The following is a 13,165-nucleotide window of genomic DNA, read 5'->3' as shown; positions in this document are numbered from 1 at the left end:
GTAAATTGTAATAATTTACTGACTAGCTACTAGCTAAGAAATAGTACCGTACTTATATAAATTCTCTTGTTTGTCAAATCTATGAACCATCTATGAACTGACAATTTTGTGGATTATACGGCAACGTACATATCATTAAATTATGTTTCCATAATTCATAGATAAATACACGACATTTCCTGGATATGAAAAATGTACACAGTCCTATCTATTTTTCATAGCTAGTTCCTAGTTTTTTGGCCATTAAAAATATTTGGATTTCTACCAGGGGCGTTATGTCGCTATTATAAACTAAATGTAATTTGTGTATTCTCTTCGGATTATAAGTGATCGATTTGTTATTGTTATTTCTTGGCATGTGGTATATAATGGGTATATAATGGCTTGGCTATTTACAATATAGTGGTTTTCATCCAGGTACTTAAATGTTTCAGGAGGAATATGCCCTAAAGGAAGACAGTTCCGGTAGTATTCAGATCTGTCCATAAACGGAGCAGAGATTAGATTGTTAGTTTTATTATAGATTGCATTTTTTATATGCTTACGTATAAGTTTAATTATGAAGCAATCAATTCGCATAAATCTAGCTTTTCTATATAAATTGTAATTACTAACTCGTTTCTTATAATTGTTTGCTTCATATCCCTGGTAGAAATTCGAACATTTAAAATGGGCTGTAAACTATGAAATGGTTATGAGAAATAGCCTAGTCATAGCTTGTGATGAAACGCTTTTTCTCCCATTTCTTGAGCATTTGTTGGAATGAACATAACCTTAAATCTTTCGTACTGATATTATTCCTTGTGTCGTACACTAATTTCAAAGAGGCTTACGGATTTTAATCGATTTCCAAACGGTTTACACAATTAACAGTCAATTAGAGTTATACAAGCACGACATACGAAGATATTCGTGATTTTCTTATTTTTTCACTTTTTTGAGCCGCTTATTTTGCGTAGTACTTTCGTAGCCATCAACTAGCTATCACCTGTGCTTTGCTTTAGACAATGAAATCTATTTTTACAAGCTTGAAAATTCCTTGTAATACGGTATGACTCTATTCTTACTCCAATAAATGCGTAAAAAATGTCCGAAAAAGCGTTTCATCGCTGATCGAAAAATGGACCTATTTTTCGCCCATCTCTAGTAATACGTGGTATGTTATAGCTTTAAACTTATATCGATTTCTACCAGGGATCTATACTAGTTTAGACATACTCTTAGGCACTTTCGTTCGAATAATCGGAGTTTTTCCATACAACTAGCGCTAACGTTGAACCATATATTACAGCCATACGTGAGTATAGGGCGAATCAGTGTAAGATATGCTATTATTTTAGTTTTAACAGATAAGTGAGGCGAATAAAATAGTTTATGCAATTTCTTGAAAGTGTTTGCAACTTTGAAAAGTTGGGTTTTGACATGTGAGTTAAATCTAATTCTTTCATCGAGGATAATCCCAAGGTATTTCACTTCGGCCTTGTGCGGTATGATTGTTTCTTTTTGATTTTCTGTGTCTACTATTTGGAAATGTTTCCAGTGCATTTTGGTTTTCCTAGGATAATTTTTTAAAATGTTTCTGAAGAGTATTGTTTCACATTTTTGAGCACATGATGTTAAGGCCCCAATTATTATAAAATATTTTAATCTTGTTGTATAGTTCTTGTAGCTTTTGCTCGATTACTTCGCTATCTTTGTTTGCTATATATATATATAATGAGATCATCGGCGAAAGCTAACCCGTATGTTCCGTATTGGTCATTAATTCCGAATAGTTCTAATAGTTTAGCTGTAAATATATTGAATAGTACGGGTGAGTTAACAGTTCCCTGTTGAAGACCTTTAGTTAACGTTTGTTCTGATGCTTGTTCTTCAATAGCGACTCGAAATTTTCTATTTCTAATTAAGCTGTTAATCATTTTTACTAGGTGAGAAGCTGTACCATATTTTGATATAGAGTCGAGCGCGCTGACCACTTACCCAAACAGTACTGTTATGTACTAAATTTCAAATCTGATATATTAATCACATTTATTCATGAGTTAATATTAATAATAAATTGACCAAAATTAATAAATAATAGCAGCGAATGATATTTTATCACTTAATAATACCAGATAAACAAAAAGTTATATTTTCGTCTCTGATTACTGCATAAATCAACTTTATAACCTCAAATTCTGGCACACGGAGAAATTCTTAAAATAATTTTTACTATATAATGTAGTAATTTCTAGTAAACGCGTAACAAATTTTAATATAAGTCTAACAATTTTTACTATGAATATAGTAAATATCGTCATGGAGCGAGTATGACCTGCCGTTACTATCTAATATAGTAATTTTTCCTACATATGTAGTAAATTTTAATATATAGTTCTCTCAGTGTATGTATAGACTATACACGCAAAACGTAGCAGTAGCCAGCCAGAGCCGATCGGCGCGTATCATTCAACTTTATCCTCCAATTACATCTGCGAGTGGGCAAAGCCAAGCTACGATAGGTGCAATCAGGAGGTCTCTCGCGTGCCGCACGATTCTCGCGCTCGGCTCGCTCGCGCGTAAACACGTTTCATTACACGCTATACAGCGCGAGAGCTGTGATATTACGGAGCAGCAGCGCCGCGCGGCCTGTGTGTTATTGCTCGATCGTCCCGCTCGTTAGCGCCGCCAAAGTGAATTTTCACCGCTCGCTCGCTCATTCTTCTTCTTTTCTCCTTCGCGCGCGGAAGAGCTGGAATTTCGAAAGCGATTGATGTAATCTCGCAGCCGGCTGCTGAAAAGGGGGTCAATGGAGCGCGAATCGCGATTTTGTGTATTTTACGTACGCTATATACTGTATACAACGCGTACGTGTTGTATATATATACTATACGTTCCCCTTTCGCGCGGTAGATGCCCGGATTGGCTTTTTACACACGTGTATAACTTATACAGGTATGTAAACAATGTGTGTTACGGTGCGCGGTATGTGTATACGGTGGGGCGCGCTTATCGGGGTCGTTGATCTTTCTGCCGTTACATATATAGATTTTCTAATCTCGCAATAGCGTGTTATTACTCGTTGCCGCGCCGATAACGTATACTGTGCTGCGGGCCGTATCAGAGGGAAGGGGGCCGAGACTTGGAGGATCGCGCGCTGCTTTACTTATGGATGGCTATCATTCTCGCTCTCTTGGTCTATATCGCCGAGCTGCGGAGTACAATCTGTACAGAGCGCGGCGTGATTCGTTTGATCGCCGTTTTTTTCCGTCGAAATAAAGCATGCAAATTTTCTTGCGAATCGTAAAGCACGTGAGAATGCCAGTGCAGGCGAATAATCAATCTCGGAAAGAACGTTTCGCGTCATCTCGCGCCAAAGAAAATCTCGTGCGGTGCTGGTGACTCCAACCGAATAAAACAAAGTAGTAGTTCCCCCTCTCTCACACGAAGCATCGGGAGCAGAAGTCGGCGCTTCGTGCCAAGAGCATTATTCGGTTTAATTTCACTAAGAGAGGCTTTCATTACGATTAAAATCCTCCCCGCCGAGCGCGTTGTCTCTCTCCTGCGCACGAAAACAAATACCACTATACACTCGCGTGACGATGTCCAGAGACGTACGCTGCTACAGCGCACACGTCAAGTCGACGGATGCGAGACGCAATTACAATCTGCCAGTAGCGGCTCGCTTCTCTAGCAGGTTTACGCTCCGTCGTGCGCCACCTAGCGGCGCTGTCTAGCACTGATTCTCGCTCGGTCGCATCAATCTTCATCCTTCAGGCCTTAATCTCAGTAAACTCGGTGCGGCTCTACACCTCTCGGGCGCGCAAACACACAACAGAGAGAAAGAGCGTCGAGGGGGCTTGAGTTTGGCAAGCGCGCTCCCGGCCCCGATAAAATCTCCATAATGGCTGTATTCGCGCGCGGCCCGTCGTCGGAATTACGCGCGCGGCGCTCGCTCCTTCGGCCATTACGTAATTATGCCGAGTCCGGCCTCCGAGAGCTCGAGCCAAAAGGCCGTGAAAAGTCCTCGCGAAGTTGGTCTCCCCTTCAATGTTTGCTTCCGTAGAGGGGGGGGGGGGGCTGTGTGCGCGCTGGTAAAAATGATTTTTATTACAGGTACGTGAATAGAAAAAAAAAATAAAAGCTCTCTCTCTCTCCGGCAACAATAACGCCGATTGAATCGGTAATAAAATCCAACGATCCAATCTGCCCGCGGAAAATGTCGAAGCTGCTGAATTTCCCATTTTTTCGTCGTCCGTTATGCACTCATCGCGCAGTGACAACACAAATAAAATGTAGTTATATCTGTTTGATAGAAAAAAATGAAAGGCTAGCTCTCCCTTTGTCGCGACGTACTCTCTCACTCTCGGAAAAGAATAGCGTTTCGCGTTATCAAAACTTCGTTTCTTTGCACACTGCATCCCCCAATTTTAACCCCCTGCTTCCTCTTGCTGCAGCAGCAGCTTTAATCCTTTATTCTTTTATCAAAACTAGCAGCACGCTGCGCGAGAGAGATTTCTCTGTCTGAATAACCTCGCTTCGAAGCTCTCGCTATCCGAATTATCGTCCTCTCTCTCTCTCTCTCTCTCCGTGCATCGCGCGTCCTGTCAATTAATCAAAAAAAGAGAGTCAACGCACTGATCTTTTTTTTTATTTTCGAAAAACTGATGACGGGAGGAGACAGCTCGTGTAGGCGCGCGTATCTCGAGCGTCATACATCACGCATTATCGCGCATCCGTCAATTAAAAACGTCACCGGTCCATTCGCTGCTGCAGCTCCGGAAAAGGCGCCGTATACTATCGGCTCTCGATCGGGTAATACACGCTCCGCTGGATATGCTCGCTATTAATTCTTTTTTTTTTCTCTTTCGATTCGACTCCCGCAGAGTGTAATACAGAGTAAACTAACAACGGCGAGTCGAGCAGCGAGCCCGCCATAATGGAATCCGTGGTCTCGTTCCATTTCCTCAGAGTCGTCCGCCTGACTCGATTATGGCGCAGAGGAGCGCCTCTCGTCGTAGTGGGCGGAGAGAGAGGAGGACATTAGCCGAGTCGGCAGCCTACCAATAATCGCACTTGATGAACCCGGCCGGTAGTTCGGCTGCGGTTAAGATTTAACGGAGGAGATATCCTCCTCTCTTGGTGTACGTACGCGGGGACGATGTCTTTGGGTTTTAGACGGGAATTAGGAAGGACTCGGCAGTTGTCTGACTCGCTGCTCCGCCGAGGATGATCTTTGGAGAGAGAAAGAGCGAGAGAGACAGAGGATTATTATGGGAATCAGAGAGAGGAAGGGAGCGATTAGCGTCGTTGCAGCTCGCCATTGTACGACACGACACGAGCGCGCGCTGAGTTCCGAATTCGATTTTGGATTGGATTTTTCGAGGGAGGCTGAATCGCTAAGAGATGACAATTTCGAAGTTTGAGCAGAGAGAGCTGGGGCATACGTTATAAGAGAGAGAGGGACATATAATTCTCAGTAATAAGATGTGAGTAGAATTGCGATGAGAATTAGGAGGATGAGGCTATTAAAGTTCCACTAACTTCGATGGAATTGTGCTCTCTCTCTCACTCTCTCTCTCTCTCTCTCTCCTGCCCTCTGACGTACGCGTTTGAACTTGGATTAAAGCAATATTTTCCATCCTTCGTTAGGACGATCGTCATTTCGATTAGTCGCAATTGCATTCGACGACGACGACGACTATTCGCGTTGAGCATCTTTCCTAGCTGTAATCGAATTATATAAATCTCGCGACGGTTATACCGGTAGATGATTCTTCCTCTCTCTCTCTTCTGCGGTCTGGCCATACTCTGTCATATCTACTGAAACCGCGTATACGTATGCATATACATCAATTCTCTAACCCTTTTCGCTTAGCATAATAGCCCCCCCAGTAAAATAGCTTAAAACGCGCTACACACAGAGAAGATAGAGAGAGAGAGAGAGAGTCAAACGTAAATAAGGCAGATGCAGTCCTTTTAAAGGGAGTAGCGTAGTATGGAACTGCGCGGCGCGGGGAGAATGAGGGATGATCTCGGCTGCGGCGGCGGCTTCCGCAGGAACGCCCTCGGGGTACACCGAGTCGTTTCCGCGAACGCTGAAGAGAGAGAGAGAGAGAGAGAGAGAGAGAGAGAGAGATAGAGAGAGAGAGAGAGAGAGAGAGAGAGAGAGAGAGAGCAGATCTTTATCGAGTCTATCGCGTAGAATGTCGCAAAAAATAAAGAGGGCGTTTCGCAGATTGCCGCCGATGTAAAAGGGGCTAAAGCGACTTTTTAGCTATCGGCGCGGTTCGACATTAGGATCGCGCATTTACTTTTATTTAATCCGTCGTGCGGTGAATCATTGATTCGGAAAAAAATAAAATTTCTCATCGGTATCTGGTATTATCGCGAGACACGAAATAGGCAGGTTGATCCTCTAGTGCGCCGAGATCGAGATAAAAGTGTATACGTGCGCGCAGAGAGAAAGAGAGCGAGAAAAAGACGCGAGTTCGTCGGCGCGGAACAGGCTCGCGATTCTTGGCAGCGGGCCTCGGCAAGGGTAAGGGCAGGGTTGCCATCCATTACCGCGGCCACATGACACCTCGGGAGATATATCGGCCGGGCGCATCCTCGAATTGAATCGAATGCCGCCGTTGCCGCCGGCAAAAACAGCCCCAATGAGCAAAATAGAACGGCGTGATCGATGCCCCCCGCGCCCAGAAATTTATTGGCGAATGAGTTACTACTGCTGCTGTGTCGACTCGCATTGCCAGATGTAGAGCTGCTGCGAGGCTTTCTTTCCTGCGCGATAGGCATCTCTTTCCGCGGTGTACTTTTTTCTCTCCAGTCGCGGGGACACATAAGCGCATACGTTGGTTCAATTGGATTTTTCGCGATTGAATAATAAACAGCCTCGCGGCGAGAATTTTCCAGCGAGCGAGGAAACCTCAAGAATTTCATTACGCGACGACGCTTGGCCTCGTTGCGCGCCGGCGACACGCCTTTATTTACTAATCTCTCTCTTTATTTACTAATAGTATAACATCGAGTTGAGTGATGACGGCCGGCTTGCTTTATTAAAAAGTAGGAGGAAGAAATTAGAATAGAGCCGGCGCGCATTATCCGTCCAAAGCTCAATTTCCGCGCCAAGACGCGGCAGCGAAGTAGGTTAGCACTCGCTTTCGCTCTACATGCATAACTCGCTGCTAATCAATCTCTCGCATTCTTGCGCCCCGGTAATACAAGTTTCTCCCTCGTACCAGCGGGGGAGAGAGTTGCCGCTTCGCCGAATTTGCGGTATGACGAACAACGCTTATAAGACGCCGGCACAATAGTTCGCGAGCCTTTGATGAGTCTTCCCCAAGATGTTTCTAGACGCTTTTCCAAGAAACGCGAGATAATTTTCTGGGATTTCGGTCAACACATTTATTTTGAATTCATAGCGTTTTCCCCCAAGCAACGCTGGGACAGCTGCACCGACATCGCTCAGCATTAAAATTTCGTTCCCAACCAAGCAACCCTCGCGTGAATCCCCACAACAAGCCAGCTAGCCGAGAGCAGCGAAAGTGAAACTTCCGCTGGTAATCCGGTGAATATTACGGGCGACGCGGCTTGTTGTTGTTGCTTGCAGTATATATAGCGCTCTACGCTGGTGGCGAAAGGGTCGCGACGTGTATACGCTGTGCGGCGCGGCCGCATATACACAACCGAGCGCGAAGACGTTAAGCCTCTGCGCAATCGCCGGGGCTCCCGATACGCGCGCGATGGATAATGAATCGCGGGCTTTTCGCCGCGCAAATCTTCAGCGGCTTTCCGGTACAAAGCTGCTGCCGCTACAGCGCTCGAGGGAACCAACCGCTGTTTATTATTCGCGCTCTGCGTTATCGAGCGCGCGCGTGGCTCGCCGGGGCTTGTCTGGCTTCTATAATCTGTGGGGATTAGATTTCCGAATTTTCATATTTCCTCCAAATTACATCCCAATCATGCTTGCTGATAAGTTGTCTTCTTTGTGTGTTTCAGGTGAGTGTCAATCTTATACCTCAGCGACGCAGCGTAAGTTTGAACGAATCAGAGTCCTATCCCTTAACAATGGAAAAACCTTGGTCTGCATCATCGCGTGAAAATCATCCCCCGAAGCCCTCTCTCCCTTCCGCACAGCACGTCGCCGAGAGGATCGATCAGGGCCTCGACGGAGCCCGTCCAATCAAAACTTAACTACCGAAAGCTTCCAGCGCGCGCGCCTCCTCTCCATCCGTCCGCATCCCCTGGACTGAAAAGAATCGATTAATCGCCAGCGGCTGCTCCTCCTCCTCCTCCTTCCACTTGTGCACTTCTAGAGGGAGGCAGAGGCGCAGGGAGAATCGACGTCGCGCCGAGTGACTATTGCCGGTCGGTAATTGAAAATTAAACTGTCTTATCTGCGAGAGAGAAGAGAAAAGAGGGAGAGGAGAGAGGGGTAGAGATTTGTACGGTATATACATATAGAGAGAGACAGAGAGGGAAGAGCGTCCGAATATAACCGTTTCCCTTGGGCTGCTGAATGGTTAATTTCCGAAAGTTTTAGGCAGACTGTATGCCGCATTGATTGCTCTCCTCCCGCCCAATCAGCGCCGGAGGGGGATAAAGCCTTCTCTCTCCTCTCTCTCTATCCACACGCACACAGGAGTACAGAGTTAACTCTCTCTCTCTCTCTCTCTCTCTCTCTCGCTGCATGCGCTTGTGGAATTTTCTTTCCGGCGCGCGCGCGGGATAAATCCCATCGAGAGAATCCTGTTTAGTGTGTACCGGGCCGAAATTGACTCGCGCGCCGCGCACGTCGAGGTGATTATCATTCGCAGTGGATCGTCTGCGGAGATTGCCCCGGAGGCCATTTTTAATAACGCGCGCGCGCTGCAACGGCCAATCTCCATGCGACACACACGCGCTGGTGGGGGGAGAGCCCGAGAGTGCGCGAACTTTTCCCGGACCTGCTTATATCTATAGCTATACGCGTTCGCGGTGATTTTTTTTTGTTTTTTTTTTTGTTAAATTATTAAAAGTTCTCGACGATACACGCGCGACGGGGCTTTCGTCGAGCCGGTGCATCAAGGATGGATCGGCGGGAAAATACAGGGAAATCCATCCGAAGCTCTCGAAGAATGTAGGAGCGATAAACTGGCTGTCGGGCGGATAGAGCCTACCTCCAGCTCCCCCCCCCCCCTACCCGCGTCGGTATCTCTCTCGGCGGATCCTCGAGAGAGTTTAGGGCATCGCGCCAAACCAGTTTTAAATGCGCTCTTAAATTTCGCCGACGCCGTCGCTGCCGACGAGAGACCGTAAAGCATCTCGCCGGGCGGCGCGGCAGGCTCTGCCAGACAGCGGCAGGTCTTTGTTTTTCTCTCTTTCTCGCGCTCTAGCTTTCCGTCGACTAAGTGAGCCGATGCCGCTGCTGCTTCTCGATATCGCGACGACAACTGGATATTCGAATTACCATAGTGTCGTAGTGTCATAGGTTCCTCACGCGAAAAACCGAGAAGTGGACACGGCGCTGCTGATTTAGGAGCTTCGAGAGGACAATGCTTCTTTTCGAGCGAGGTTATCCATCGTCCCTCTCCCCCATTGATTTTTCGGCGACTCGCTCTTTTCACGCTCTCTAGAACGAGTTGAAGGAGGTAAAAATTTTTTTTCAATAACGCGCCCGGAGAATCAAGTCATTCCGAGACGTCGGACCGAGGAAAAGTTTAATAAGGAGGACAATCCCGATTTATCGCGGCGGCGCCTCTGCAGCAGCAGCAGCAGCGGGACGGTTATGAAGCCCGGACGTAATGAAATCCTTCGTCGAGGCAGCTTTACGCTTCTCGCTCTGCCGCTCGTCGTCGACTATGAGCTCGAGCTCCCGCGCCAGGAGCTGTACGTCTTAATGCCGCAAACCCATAACAATAACCAGCCCCTTTGCACTTACTCTCCGTGTCTGCTGCTAGCGCTGCTGCTGCTGCTGTTGTCTGCTTGTACGTTGACTCGTATCCCTTTTCCGTTCCTTCGTCTTTATTGTCTCTTCTTTGCTCTCACTCGTGGTATCTCGAAGCAATTACCGTTCTCGTTGCGGCTAACAGCGCCCATTTTCCGCGTCGATTTCCAGAGTAATTTTTACGCTTTCCAAAAATGCGCGTAATTTTTTATCACCTCCGTGAGAGAGATGCAGTGTACACGCTCGGGCTTATCTCCTCCCTCAGGATTTTATACACACGCGGCAGCTTATCTACCGGTCGTAACAATTCCCGGAATAAAAGGACCTCCTCGTCGTCGACGGCAGAGTCAATTAAAAGTCGTAGGAGATAATGGAGTTCATCGTCATCGTCATTATCGTCCGAAAACACCACGACGTATGCGATAGGATATTGTAACCTGTAGCTCTACTCTTTTTCCGAATAAGACACGGGGTATACATATAGTCAGTCGAGCGACAGTACACTGTGCGCTTGCCCCCCTTCCGTGACACTATCCGTCGGTAACTCAGCTGCTACTGCCCTGGCACGTAATCTATTCGACGTTAGAGTTGCTCGATTGCCTCGTAAAATGCGAGAGACTACGAGGGGATTTTAAACGGCCGCCCGGAGAGCATTATACCTAAACGTCGACGCTTCATCGAATACTTCCCCCCTCCCCCTCTCTGGAGTGATTATGATAATTCGCTGGCGCAGCCGGTAACAGACTGTCGTCGCGATTCGAGAGCGGGAAAAAAGGATTATTATATATTTAAGAGCGAGGAGAGAGCATTTACGCGGAGAGAATAAGGAGAGAAACTATCGCGCGCGCGCGCGCGAGCTGGCTGCTGCTTCCGTCGCGCGCCGCTGCTAATATAAAAAGCTGCGCGCGGACTTTTCTCTCTCGCGCTCTTGTGTTTGACGGGCCGAGTTTCGAGGGAAAAAGATTGCGCTGCGCGAGGCAGAACAGAGAAAGAGCCCGGAAGAGGAAACAATGCCACTCGAGAAATGGAAAGCGAGAGCACGGCCGCCGCTTTTCTCTCTGCCTCTTCAATTTTTCGACTTCTCACCGGCGCGTGTCCGGTTCGTCTCTCGGCGACGCTAACTTTTTTATACGCGTGGTATTCGAGAGGTAATATACGAATAAAAATTTTTATAATATACACAAAAATCGAGGAATTTTTCGGCGCGTGTCGTTACCGTTAAGCGAGCGTGAGGAAGCCGCCGCGTCACGTAGTGGCTTCTTACGGCGAAAGCTCGCGGTATAAAGAAAGGAAGGAAGCAAGGAAGAAGCGGCTCGGGCGAAATGAGGGTCTCTCTGGTGTGTTGCTGCTGCCCTCGCTGCCGCGTTATACCTTCACTGTAGTGTGTTGCGGTCGGCATTAGCTCCGCGCCATTAACTCGCAAAACTTTCCACCGCTCGAATCTTGTTCTCGACTCCGCGCGAAAAAGATTCCCCCTTTTCGAGCTCTACAGAGCGGCTACACGTGCGCGCATGCGTGGCTTTTAATCTTCCGACAATGAGAAAGAGCCAGAGAAAGCGGGCAAAGTAATCAGGATCGAAGTGTATCGGATGAGTAACTCGAGCGAGTGGAAGAGAGGCTGTATGTGTGTGTGTGCGAGAAATCGATATGCTATCTCTTCGGTTCGCGAGGAAAGGAGGCGGATCTGTTTCTCTCGTGCCTCGAATAATCCGTCGACGCTGCCGCTGGTTTTTTGGATTCGAGAGGAAAATGAGAGTTTGAGGGTGGTGGTGGTGATGGTTTTGTTGTGGGGTGGATTTAACTCGGTAATGAGGGTGTATTTGTGTGTGGGATACATGCCGCCGACAATATTTGAAAGTCTGATTGGATGTACGAGCGAAAATCCAATAGCAATACCTGAATTCCGCGGTATAATAAAACAAACGTCGATAGCGCGTCGGCATTTGATGCGCCTTCTCTCTCTCTCTCTTTCTCTCTCGCTCGCGCAAAATAAAGTAAATTTAAGTCCTCCGTACATAAAGCGCACGGCGTATTGTGCGATTCCCCGCTCATATTCCTCCTAGCCCGGGTTCTTATCTGCTCCTCCTCGCGTTTCTCTGTCTTTCTCTCTATTGCATATTTCGTTTTACGGCGCATAACACGACCACCGCCGCCGTCATTTCGTCTCGCGAATCGATCTCGGCATTTTATTCGCTTGGAAATCCTCCGCGCTGGAATCAGGTTCCGCAGATAGGAGGAAGAAGGAAAAAAGAGAAGCCAGAGGAAGAAAACACCGCCTCTGGAGTTTCGTATACAGTAGCGGAGCAGCGTTAAACAGCCTGCACTAGGCGTCCTAATGAGCAAGAAGCCCGCGGCGCGCTCTGCGCAGGTGCTATTAAAATTTACAGCGAAACGTCGAGGAGCTAATGACAGGGAGTCGTTGATGCATAATTTATCCATAACTGCGCACTTAACTATCGCAAACTGTACTTAAGCGGTGGTCACCCCCTTATAGTCACTCATACAGCGCGAGCGCACGTTGCTGCTGCGAACTTGCACCGGGGAGCATTGTGCACTTGCGCACAGGTTTAATTTTGCTGTTCATTTGTTCTCGCTGCATTATTCAGCGGCACAGTCAAAACTGCGCGCGGCATATGCCCTCGGTATGTAGAGAGCGAAATTGGATCCCAGTCGCGTGTGTGCACATGTGTACAAAGTTTCGAGTCTCGATTTTTTCGCAAACCAAGTGTGGATTTCGTGGCGCGGAAAAATGAATAAATTCATTGAGTCATTAAGCGTGCAGTACCTCGGTGCGCCGTTAACGACTTTCTCAACGCGCCGTTAAATCGCTAAGCCGCGCGCGCGAGTAAGCCAAATCTCTCCTGCAGGCTCCTTACGTCCTCGGCGTGCGCTTTTCGGGATTTAAGGGCGATGATACATCCGTTATATTTCCATTAGTAGCGCCGTAAAGCTTTTCGCGGCTTACGCTTCGCCTGTTCGATTAATTTTTTTTTTCTCTTTCGCGGCTTTTATTAGCCGATCGTGGAATGTATAACCGTATACCGCTAGACAGAGAAAGCTAATATTGCGAGCGCATCGCGCGAGTTTGCTTAATTAATAAATCCCTAAACTCGGTGGCGGCGGCCGCGTTGTGTAATTATCTGATAATTAGAAATCAGCCCGAGAGTTATTAGCAAATCGAATCCATTATGAACCGCATGATTTTATAATTAGCTCTCGGGAGGAATTGATTATTCGGAAATTAGTAGCTACCTA

General features: G+C 47.1%; 1 protein-coding gene across 2 annotated transcripts in view; it reads left to right on the top strand.

Moving 5' to 3' along the window:
- The window catches only part of LOC100121596 (CUGBP Elav-like family member 4), a 566,446-nt gene that overhangs the window by 111,275 nt on the left and 442,006 nt on the right, over positions 1 to 13,165 (top strand). The window lies entirely within an intron of this gene.

The sequence above is a fragment of the Nasonia vitripennis genome, chromosome 1, assembly GCF_009193385.2.
Source record: "Nasonia vitripennis strain AsymCx chromosome 1, Nvit_psr_1.1, whole genome shotgun sequence".
In the NCBI taxonomy this organism is placed as follows: Eukaryota; Metazoa; Arthropoda; class Insecta; order Hymenoptera; family Pteromalidae; genus Nasonia; species Nasonia vitripennis.
This window is presented reverse-complemented; position numbering and strand designations above follow the sequence as displayed.